At 42.5% G+C, this 12,333-nt stretch overlaps 1 protein-coding gene across 2 annotated transcripts in view; it reads left to right on the top strand.

Annotated features, from left to right (window-relative positions):
• TMTC4 (transmembrane O-mannosyltransferase targeting cadherins 4) overlaps positions 1 to 12,333 on the top strand; it is a 190,988-nt gene that overhangs the window by 148,338 nt on the left and 30,317 nt on the right. The window lies entirely within an intron of this gene.

Here is a 12,333-nt window from a genome sequence, read left to right as displayed (position 1 = left end):
ATTATTTAGGAGTACTTGTATATCAGTGCTGTTTTCCTTAATAATTGTTTTTATTATTATGTCTTCAACAATGTTTGGTCAAATCTGTGCAAAATATCCTGAGCATACTGTATGTAACATGTTTTTTTTCCCCATTCACTTTCATAAGGTGGAGGTCACACATTTTAACAAAACGTGTGTGACTTCACCCATGAACTGTGTTTTACGGATGTCTGAATTCGACTTAAAGGGGTTATCCACTTCTAGGAAAAAAACCCTTCTTGATCAAAATGTTTGGCACCGAAAAGATAATAAAGCCTATACTCCCCTCACGTGCCGGTGCCATTCCCACGGTGTTGACACTCATAGTCCTAGGGCTGCAGGGCAGTTGTTGTGACACCCGTACCCAATCAGCGTTGACATCACTGTCCCTGCCTTCGGACAAATCGAACATGAAAAGGAGGTCCAGACTGCAGCTGATCCTGGTCTTCCTCTTCCTGCTCAATTCAACAGGAGTCCTAACAGTGACACCAGAGCTGATAGGGCGCCGACGTCATGTGTCACAACAGCACAGGAGCTGGAGTGTCGATACCGTGGGAATAGCGCCAGCACGGGCGGTGAGTATAATCTTTATTATTTTTGGGGGGCCAAGCGTGGGAAATGAGAAGAAATTGTCCAAGTAGTGGACAACTTCTTTAAGTATGGTCAGTAATTTCCACACTGACCATTGGTTTCCTGACTTAAAGGGAAGCTGTCAGCAGGTTTTTGCTATGCAATCTGAAGACTGCATGCTGCAGGTGTTACAACACAGATTTCTGCCATGCCTCTCTTATCAAGCTCTGTAGTTTTGTTTACTTGCAATGATTGTTTTAACATCAGGAGCTTATCATTGCTTGAACACAGCAGCACATGACTGATAGTCCAACTCTGCCCTCTTCTGTGATAAACCGTTCACTGTCTATAGCCACTGTACATACAGAGCCTGGTGTTGGCGAGGTTTGCTTTCGCAGCTCTGCCTCATGCTAAATCTAAAAACTCTGGTCAGAATCACTGCACGCAGTAAGCTAAGTGATAAATCATTGGTTTCAGGGTTTCTTCGACTACATCAGGCTGCTCTCAAATGAGGTAGCAAAAACCTGCTGGCAGATTCCCTTTAAAGGGACTGTCATCACAGAACGACTGTTCAAACGAAATACAGGTGCTTGGTGCATCATGGCATGGCCAATCATTTACGTTCACCTTTCCACCTGCTTGTTTTCCCTCAATCTTCACCTTAATTGACAGCTCTGGCTTCATAGAGCCAGAGAAGGGCATAGATAGATGGAAACCAAGCAGGTGGGAAGGTGGACTTTAGATATTTGGCAACACCATGATGCACCGAGTGCCTGAAGTTGGTCTAAATAGTGATTCTGTGTTGACAGAGTCACCTTAAGACATTAACAAACCGGTTGTCAATCTTTTGGCACTTGTGAATCAAAAATGAAATAAATAAATTGAAGTATAAGTTGGTATGCATACATGTTGGCGCATGTTCACACTGGCCACTAAACAGATATAACCTGAGATAAATGGGCAAATTCCTTGCAGTAAACAAACAAAAAGCAATAGTGCATGAAAACAACATAAGATACTTAGTTAACATTGTTGTGATAAAAAAAAAAAATGTAAAAATCCTTCCCACCATGTCAAGGTGACCCTACCCAGGATGGACCTAGCCTCCTGAGCTGGACATTACGTTTATATAGCTTTTGTTACTAGTTGATTCACTACGGAGTTTACTTTTTTGAATATTGACTCCTTCACTATGTGTACCTCTTCATATGGTTTCAAATATATTCTTCACTGGAGGTTTCCTGGAAAATTCCTTTGGACTTTCCATTTTGTGTACATGCATTTGCCACCTAGTCAGATTTAGATTGTGTTTCCTCATGGATTCTGTGGCTTCGATAAGTGTCTCCCTCACTATGTGCATCTCTTTATATGGTTTAAAATATTGACTATATTTTTTACCTGGAAGTTCTTTGGGTCATTCCTCTGGACTTCCTGTATTATACATATACATTTGCTATTCAGTCTAATCTAGACCAAGTTTTTTCATAGTTTTCTATACCATGTATATACCTTTTCACCAACTATTGCCATCATTTATTCCACTAGTCTGGTAAACCCCTTAAAGGGAATCTGTCACCCCTTTTTTCGACTATGAGCTGCCGGCACCGACCTCAGGGGCTTATCTACAGCATTCTGTAATGCTGTAGATAAACCCCCGATGTAACCTGAAAGATAAGAAAAAAGAGTTAGATTAAACTCACCCTGGCGTTCGGTCCGGTCCGATGGGTGTCAGCGTCCGGTCTGGCGCCTCCCATCTTCATAGGATGCAGTCCTCTTCTTCCCTTCCTGTCGTGGCTCCTGCGCAAGCGCACTGCTCTGCCCTGTTGAGGGCAGAGCAGAGTCCTGCAGTGCGCAGGCGCCGGGAGATGTCCGGTGCCTGCGCACTGCAGTATTCTGCTCTGCCCTCAATGGGGCAGAGCAGTGCGCCTGCACTGGAGCCACGACAGGAAGGAAAGAAGAGGACGGCATCGTATGAAGATGGGAGGAGCCGGACCACAACACCCATCGGACCAAGACCGGACCACCCACCGGTGAGTATAATCTAAGGGTACCATTACACTAAGCGATGCACCAGTGATCCCGACAACGATATGGATCGCTGGTGCATCGCTAAGTGGTCGCTAGTGAGCTGCCACACAGGCAGATCTCACCAGCAACATCGCAGGGGTCGGGGGTCGCTACTTACCTGTCAGACACGGCGATCCAGACGTCCTCCGCCCGCGTCCAGGAATGGTCCAGGGAGTTCTCGCACGACCAGTGATGAGCAGCGGGGAGCCGGTCGGAGGTAAGTATCACATGCAGCGATATCGCTAGCAATATCGCTGCTACGTCACAAAATCGGTGACTTTACAGCGATATCGCTAGCGATATCGCAGTGTGCAACGGGGGCTTAACTCTTTTCTTATCTTTCAGGTTACATCGGGGGCTTATCTACAGCATTGCAGAATGCTGTAGATAAGCCCCTGATGTCGATGCCGGCAGCTCATAGTCGAAAAAAGGGGTGACAGATTCCCTTTAACCTGTGCTTTTCTATTTCAAGCAAATAAATTTATTTTGTTCTTTTGATAACACCCACAGTATGCTTTTTGAGCCTTACTTTAAATTGTGAGCCATTTCTAATTTTGTTACTGGGAAGTCATTTAACATCTGTTTAGTTATTTCTTTCTTGCGACCCCCCTTTATCCCTTTATGCACTGGTTAGTTTGACATCTAATAGCATTTGTGTACCTGTACATTTCTTACCCTATTCTTGGGTGATCCTTGTAGTTCATCTACCAAGTTCCATTCCATCTTGATTCCGATATTGGGAAATTGTCTTCAATAATGACTTTGTTTTTCGCTTCCTGTGACATTCTATGCCTCGTGTGCGCCTGCAAGCTTTTATTTTGTTAATATATACACTACCTTAGTTATTGTTAGTGACCTTTTGATGATACTTTCAATCTTTTGCTACTTGACTGTTAGCAATATATGTTCATTGACATGTTTGTGCTATGGTTGGTTTTTCAATCTCCTCTTTTATCTACTTTATAGCATCTCTTTCTCCAAGTATTTATTCTTATGTACACTGCGACTTCTTACTACTCAGGTGCATATCGACGAAACCGGTTTACGACTCTATACATCTTTTTATTGAGTGTCTAGGTATATTGAATCCAACAAGGTTATCATTTTTTTTAATGTACACTACCATTCAAAAGTTTGGGGTCACCCAGACAATTTTGTGCTTTCCATGAAAACTCATTCTTTTATTAATCAAATGAGTTGTGGGGACATCGCGTTCCTGCGGGTTGGGTGACCGGAGTCACTGAAAGGTCACCCGACCCGCAGGTACAGGGGGACTTGTACTTTACCCCAGGGGGGTGGCTTTGCTGCCCCATGGCTACGATCGCTCTGATTGGCTGTTGAAAGTGAAACAGCCAATCAAAGCAATTGTAATAGTTCACCAATGAAATTTGGTGAAATATTATAATCCAGCCATGGCCGATGCTACAATATCATCGGCCATGGCTGGAGACTGCGATCTGACCCCCCACGACTGATGGGGGCGATCTGCCCCTGCCACCGACTAACGGCAACAATCTGCTGCCATCAGTGTTTGCTCCCCCTCCCCTGCCCTCCCCCCGGTACCTCCTGAGCCCCGATGTCCCTCCTGAATCTTCCATGGGCGCCAGCCGGCAGATTCATCCATTCATTCCACGTACATCTTGATCACTGTGATAAACCCTATCACAGTGATCAAAATAAAAAAAGTAAATAACCCCCCCTTTATCACCCCCATTGGTAGAGAAAAATAATGAAATAAAGAAAATATACTTATTTGTATTTTTCCATTAGGGTTAGAATTAGGGTTTGGATTGGAATTAGGGCTAGAATTAGGGTTAGGGTTGGAATTAGGGTTAAGATTAGGGTTAGGAGTGTGTTGGGGTTGGGATTAGGGTTAGGCTTGTGGTTAGGGTTAGAGTGTGTTGGGGTTAGGGGTGTGTTAGAATTGAGGGATTTCCACTATTTAGGCACATCAGGGGGTCTCCAAACGCGACATGATGCCACCATTGATTCCAGCCAATTTTGCGTTCAAAAAGTCAAACAGTGCTCCCTCCCTTCCGAGCCCCGACGTGTGCCCAAACAGTGGTTTACCCCCACATATGGGGTATCCGTGTACTCAGAAAAAATTGCACAACAACCAGGGCTGTGGAGTCGGATTCGGAGTCGTGGAGTCGTTGCTCATTTTGGTGGAGTCGGAGTCGGTATAAAATGGGTACAGTAGTTCAATGCAGAATGTGCTGAATATTTTTTCATAGGAATTTGGGAAAATTATGAAATGTCCAATAAATGGCTGTTCTATTCCTGATCTAAGGCTATATTCACACACAGCGCTTTTGCTGCGTTTTTTGAGGATATGTTTTTCAGCTGCAAAAGCAGATCAGCTTTTAAAAAAAACGCATCACCTGAAAGGTTTTTGAGCTCATAATGTTTTTAATAGCAAAAGCAGATTAGAAAAATGCCACACAAACTGACACACAGTAATCTCCAGCGATCTCAAGCAGGAAGGTAGTTATAAAAAATATTCCGTTATTTCTTTTTGTTAAAAGAACAGGTTACAGGTAGTGGATACCCCAATGGATGGTAAAAAATCCAACACGTTTCAACTCAAAAGAGTCTTAGGCCTCTTTCACACTTCAGTTTTTTGCATCAGTTAAGATCCGCCAAAAGGACAGATGGCGGACCCGTTTTAGTACTGATGCCAACGGATGGCACCCGTCCGTTTTTTGGACGGATCCGACAAATGAAGAATTTTAAAGGAATCGCAGCCTGGAAAAGGAGAGAGAGAGAGCGCGAGAGTAAGAGAGAATTTTTTTTTTTTTTTGTCCGGCACCCAGAAAGAATTTCGGGTTAAATGAGTGTCTGGAGGATCCGCCACAGAAAAAAACGTTGCAAGCTCCGTTTTGAAATCTTTGAGGATGGTGACGGACAAGAATTTTTGGCGGATACGCAAAAAAACTGAGGCAACGGACGGCAATCCGTCACAATCCGCCAATAATGAAAGTCAATGGGGAAAAAAAACGGATCCTCAAAAGAAAATTGCGGATCCGTTTGTTTCAAAACCTGGCGGATTGTGACTGATTGTAAAAAACTGAAGTGTGAAAGAGGCCTTAATCATGGTAATCCATGAAGAAAGGAATATTTTCTATAACTACCTTCCTGCTTGAGATCGCTGGAGATTACTGTGTGTTTGGACTTGTATCCGCCAGGCCAGGGCGGCTCTGTGCGACGGTGTGGTTCCTGCTATCCGGAGGATGCTAAGGGGTGAGCTGAAGCATTTTTTTCACACAAACTGACATGCTCATTCAGCCCAAAAACGGATCCTCACAAAACAATGTGTCTGAATGTCATATCTTAGAACCCATTGACTTTTCTGGGATGCCCAGTGTCACTGCATTTTACTGCAAAAAAACGGATCCGCAAAAACGCTGTGTGAATCATGGCGGTAGCCAGCGAGGGGCAGGGGGGGCAGCTGCCCCCCTCTAGAAGCAGGGGCACGCACTTATCAAAACTCACTTCTATGCTGCAGTGCTCCCGTCCTGCACTGGCTCCAGACTGCAGGGGGCAATCTCCCCTCCTCTGTCCGGTCTTCTGCCATCTTCACCAGAGAGAGGAGGGGGAGGGGTGACTGCCCTGCACAGGATCCGATTCCTGGGCCCTGAGTTGGAGAAAGTTGTGCACACGCTGCAGCTGGGAATAAGAGATAGTCTACAAGAGGGACATGCTGAAAATCTGATTGGAAAAGTGAGGAAATTGGTTATTGCCGCCAGAACCCCTAAAATTGATTCCATCTTGAAGAGACATGCTGGGAAAGGGGCAATTGTCGATCAAGCCACTCGGCGGGGCAGCACTTATTTAATGATTGAGCTATTGCTTGAACTAAAACCGTTTCTTATAGATATGGCGAACCCTCAGGTAACCATAAATGAGGGTCAATGGACACAGGTGGCTGAATTGAAGGAATTGCTAAATCACCCATTTACCGTGACTAAAAAAAATTACAAGCTGAGGATTTAACTCCTGGCATTTTCATAAGGGAGAGGAAGAACTTGCTATTTTGCCTGTCCCAAAGAGGAGGTTTAATCGCAGATGGCATTTCTGCTTCAATGAAACGGAGAGAGACACTGCTATTGGAAAATGATGTACAATAATAAATTATATTGTGGTACCGTGTTAGCCAGAAAAATCGATGTGAATACTTTTCTGCCCAATGATGACAAAAGTATCCTCAGAGTGATACCTTTATTGGCCAACCAGAAAATAATATGTTTGCAAGCTTTCAGAGCACAGAGGCTCCTTCTTCAGGTATATAACAAATGGTTATCTTGCCTGAAGGAGCCTCTGTGCTCTGAAAGCTTGCAAACATATTATTTTCTGGTTAGCCAATAAAGGTATCAATCTGAGAATACTTTTGTCATCATTGGGCAGAAAAGTATTCACATCTATTGGAAAATAAAATTTTCCTGGCAGCTGTTTATGTGGACACAAGTCATAGTATATTGCTTGATGATCAACAGCTTACTAAAGGAAAAGAAGCTCTGACTGAGGTAGCAGTTAGGATGAGTGGCCTACAGGAGGACTGCCAGGCGCAAGAGGACTTGGGTCCTAACAGTGCTACTGCTGCCATATTTTCATCCTCATCAGATGAGGAATTTGACTTTGACAAGTATTTGGATGACATGGAGCAGGCAAAGCGTTGCCGCAAGGAAAAAGATTTCACTCCGTCTCCTATAGCAAGCAGATTGACCATATTTCAGCAAAATGTTTCACTTGCTCTCAAAGAAATAGAAAAATTCAACCGTTCATCAAAACTGACTGTGCACGAGGCAATTCCTTTATATCCAGAAATTGTTAGAGATGTTGCCCATGTAGTTATGGCTTTGCCTCCAACCCAAGTTAGTGTAGAGAGGTTGTTCTCTAGCCTTAAAATTATTAGGTCAGATTTGAGGTCATCTATGAAGGAGGATCTGATGGAGGCAATTCTATTTCTTAGAACAAATTCATAGACTGCACAAATGTTATTTAGTTTGTTTTTGTTGAAAACTGTTTTTTTGCCACTTACATAGTTTATTACATAGTGTTTTATATATATATATATATATATATATATATATATATATATATACACACACACATACACATACAATATACAGTACTGACCAAAAGTTTAGACACACCTTCTCATTCAAAGACTTTTCTTTATTTTCATGACTATGAAAAATTATAGATTCACTATGCAGGAATCAAAACTATGAATTAACACATGTGGAATTATATAAAGAAAAGTGTAAAACAACTGAAAATATGTCTTATATTCTAGGTTCTTCAAAGTAGCCACCTTTTGCTTTGATTACTGCTTTGCACACTCTTGGCATTCTCTTGATGAGCTTCAAGAGGTAGTCACCAGAAATGGTCTTCCAACAGTGTTGAAGGAGTTCCCAGAGATGCTTAGCACTTGTTGGCCCTTTTGCCTTCACTCTGCGGTCCAGCTCACCCATCTCGATTGGGTTCAGGTCTGGTGACTGTGGAGGCCAGGTCATCTGGCGTAGCACCCCATCACTCTCCTTCTTGGTCAAATAGCCCTTAGACAGCCTGGAGGTGTGTTTGGGGTCATTGGTCTGTTGAAAAATAAATGATGGTCCAACTAAACGCAAACCGGATGGAATAGCATGCCGCTGCAAGATGCTGTGGTAGCCATGCTGGTTCAGTATGCCTTCAATTTTGAATAAATCCCCAACAGTGTCACCAGCAAAGCACCCCCACACCATCACACCTCCTCCTCCATGCTTCACGGTGGGAACCAGGCATGTAGAATCGATCCGTTCACCTTTTCTGCGTCGCACAAAGACACGGTGGTTGGAACCAAATTTGGAATCTCAAATTTGGACTCATCAGACCAAAGCACAGATTTCCACTGTGTAATGTCCATTCCTTGTGTTCTTTAGCCCAAACAAGTCTCTTCTGCTTGTTGCCTGTCCTTAACAGTGGTTTCCTAGCAGCTATTTTACCATGAAGGCCTGCTGCACAAAGTCTCTTCTTAACAGTTGTTGTAGAGATGTGTCTGCTGCTAGAACTCTGTGTGGCATTGACCTGGTCTCTAATCTGAGCTGCTGTTAACCTGCGATTTCTGAGGCTGGTGGCTCGGATGAACTTATCCTCCACAGCAGAGGTGACTCTTGGTCTTCCTTTCCTGGGGCGGTCCTCATGTGAGCCAGTTTCTTTGTAGCGCTTGATGGTTTTTGCCACTGCACTTGGGGACACTTTCAAAGTTTTCCCAATTTTTTGGACTGACTGACCTTCATTTCTTAAAGTAATGATGGCCACTCATTTTTCTTTACTTAGCTGCTTTTTTCTTGCCATAATACAAATTCTAACAGTCTATTCAGTAGGACTATCAGCTGTGTATCCACCAGACTTCTGCACAACACAACTGATGGCCCCAACCCCATTTATAAGGCAAGAAATCCCACTTATTAATCCTGACATAATACTGACTATTACGAATTGCTATTTTCTTGCTATTATCCAGCTACATAAAGAGCACTTATAGGTTTGTTTTTTTTCTATAACCACCCAATTTAGATTTCCCTCTTCTTTGAGTGTTCCAAGCGCACATTAATATTATTAGTTATTTTACCTTATTTCTTTGACACCCTTGTGACAGGTGTCTTAGTGTTTGCTGCTGGAATTACACTCATACACAAGCGCCACTGAATCTCCATACATATATATATATATATATATATGTAATCGATATTACATAGTGTATTACATATTTACAATTTATTACAGTTTTTTGTGTTCTAAAGTTGTATTCCAATAAATATATGTTATGTTCTATCTAAATATCTTGGTTATTGTATCATAAAGATGATTAAATGTCTGATGATCACATTGTACTACAATACATTTTTCACTTAAATATAAGCAATATATGTGGGTGTCGGAATCGTGGAGTCGGAGTTGGAGCCGGAGTAAGGGAAATTGAGGAGTCGGAGTCGCTGGTCTGGCTTACCGACTCCACAGCCCTGACAACTTTGGGGGTCTAATTTCTCCTGTTACCCTTGAGAGAATAAAAAATTGGGGCTAAAAAATGATTTTTGTGGAAAAAAAATGATTTTTATTTTCACGGCTCTGCGCTATAAGCATCTGTGAAGCACTTGGGGATTCAAAGTGCTCATCACACATCTAGAGGAGTTCCTTGCGAGGTCTAGTTTCCAAAATGTGGTCACTTGTGGGGGATTTATACTATTTAGGCACATCAGGGGCTCTGCAAACGTAACATGACGCCCGCAGACCATTCCATCAAGTCGGCATTTCAAAACGTCACCAATTCCCTTCCGATGCCCGACGTGTGCCCAAACAGTGGTTCCCACTCATATGGGGAACCAGCGTACTCAGGACAAACTGGACAACAGCTTTTGGGGTCCAATTTCTCCTGTTACCCTTGTGAAAATAAAAAATTGCGGGCTAAAAAAATCATTTTTTGAGGAAAAAAAAAAGATTTTTTATTTTCACGGCTCTAGCGTTATAAACTTCTGTGAAGCAATTTGGGGTTCAGAGTGCTCACCACACATCTAGATAAGTTCCTTGGAGGGTCTAGTTTCCAAAATGGGGTCACTTGTGGGTGAGCTCCAATGTTTAGGCACACAGGAGCTCTCCATACGCGACATGGTGTTCGCTAACGATTGGAGCTAATTTTCCATTCAAAAAGTCAAATGGCGCTCCTTCCAAGCCCTGCCGTGCGCCCAAACAGTGGTTTATGACTACATATGAGGTATCGGTGTACTCAGGAGAAATTGCCCAACAAATTTTAGGATCCATTTTATCCTGTTGCCCATGTGCAAGTGAAATAATTGAGGCTAAAATAAAATTTTTGTGAGTAAAAAGTACTTTTTCATTTTTATGGATCAATTTGTGAAGCACCTGGGGGTTCAAAGTGCTCACTATGCATCTAGATAAGTTCCTTAGGGGGTCTAGTTTCCAAAATGGGGTTATTTGTGGGGGAGCTCCAAAGTTTAGGCACACTCCTCAAACACGACATGGTGTCCGCTAACGATTGGAGCTAATTTTCCATTCAAAAAGTTAAATGGCTCTCTTTCCGTTCTGAGTCCTGCCGTGTGCCCAAACAGTGGTTCCCCCCACATATGGGATTTCAGCGTACTCCGGACAAATTGGACAACTTTTGGGGTCCACTTTCTCCTTTTACTCTTGGGAAAATAAAAAAATTGTTACTAAAAGATCAATTTTGTGACTGAAAAGTTAAATATTCATTTTTTCCTTCCATGCTGCTGTGAAACACCTGAAGGGTTAATAAACTTCTTGAATGTGGTTTTTATCAGCTTGAGGGGTGCAGTTTTTAGAATGGTGTCACTTTTGTTTTGAGTATTTTCAGCCATATAGACCCCACAAACTGACTTCAAATGTGAGGTGGTCCCAAAAAAATGGTTTTGTAAATTTTGTTGTAAAAATGAGAAATTGCTGGTCAACTTTTAACCCTTATAAGTTCCTAACAACAAAAAATATTGTTTCCAAAATTGTGCTGAAGTAGACATGTGGAAAATGTTATTTATTAACAATTTTGTGTCACATAACTCTCTGGTTTAACAGAATAAAAATTCAAAATTTGAAAATTGCAAAATTTTCTACATTTTTGCTAAATTTCCGATTTTCTCACAAATAAGCGCAAAAATGATTGACCTAAATTTACTACTAACATGAAGACCAATATGTCACGAAAGAACAATCTCAGAATCGCTAAGATCTGTTGAAGCATTCCTGAGTTATTACCTCATAAAGGGACACTGGTCAGAATTGCAAAAAATGGCCAGGTCATTAAGGTCAAAATAGGCTGGGTCATGAAGGGGGTTAAAATCTAGTCCAGACATTGACAAGGTTCAAAAAAAAGATTTTTATTTGAAATAATAGTTTTCTCCTTCAAACTTTGCTTTCGTCAAAGAATGCACCCTTTGCAGCAATTACAGCATTGCAGACCTTTGGCATTCTAGCAGTTAATTTGCAGAGGAAATCTGGAGAAATTTCACCCCATGCTTTCAGAAGCCCCTCCCACAAGCTGGTTTTGCTTGATGGGCACTTTTTGTGTACCATACGGTCAAGCTGCTCCCACAACAGCTCAATGGGGTTGAGATCTGGTGACTGCGCTGGCCACTACATTACAGATAGAATACCAGCTGCCTGCTTCTTCCCTAAATAGTTCTTCCATGATTTGGAGGTGTACTTTGGGTCATTGTCCTGTTGTAGGATGAAATTGGCTTCAGTCAAGCGCTGTCCACAGGGTATGGCATGGCGTTGCAAAATGGAGTGATAGCCTTTCTTATTCAAAATCCCTTTTACCTTGTACAAATCTCCCACTTTACCAGCACCAAAGCAACCCCAGATCATCACACTACCTCCACCATGCTTGACAGATGGCGTCAGGCACTCTTCCAGCATCTTTTCAGTTGTTCTGAATCTCACAACTGTTCTTCTGTGTGAACCAAATACCTCAAACTTGGATTCATCGGTCCATAACGCTTTTTTCCAGTCTTCCTCTGTCCAATGTCTGTGTTCTTTTGCCCATATTAATCTTTTCCTTTTAATAGCCAGTCTCAGATATGGCTTTTTCTTTGCCACTCTGCCCTGAAGGCCAGCATCCCTGAGTTGCCTCTTCACTGTAGACGTTGACACTGGTGGTTTGCG

Source organism: Dendrobates tinctorius, unplaced genomic scaffold (genome assembly GCF_039654945.1).
Source record: "Dendrobates tinctorius isolate UK_male_01 unplaced genomic scaffold, ASM3965494v1 ptg000026l, whole genome shotgun sequence".
Classification (NCBI taxonomy): Eukaryota; Metazoa; Chordata; class Amphibia; order Anura; family Dendrobatidae; genus Dendrobates; species Dendrobates tinctorius.
The sequence above is the reverse complement of the archived record's forward strand: the minus strand, read 5'-3'. Positions and strand labels throughout refer to the sequence as shown.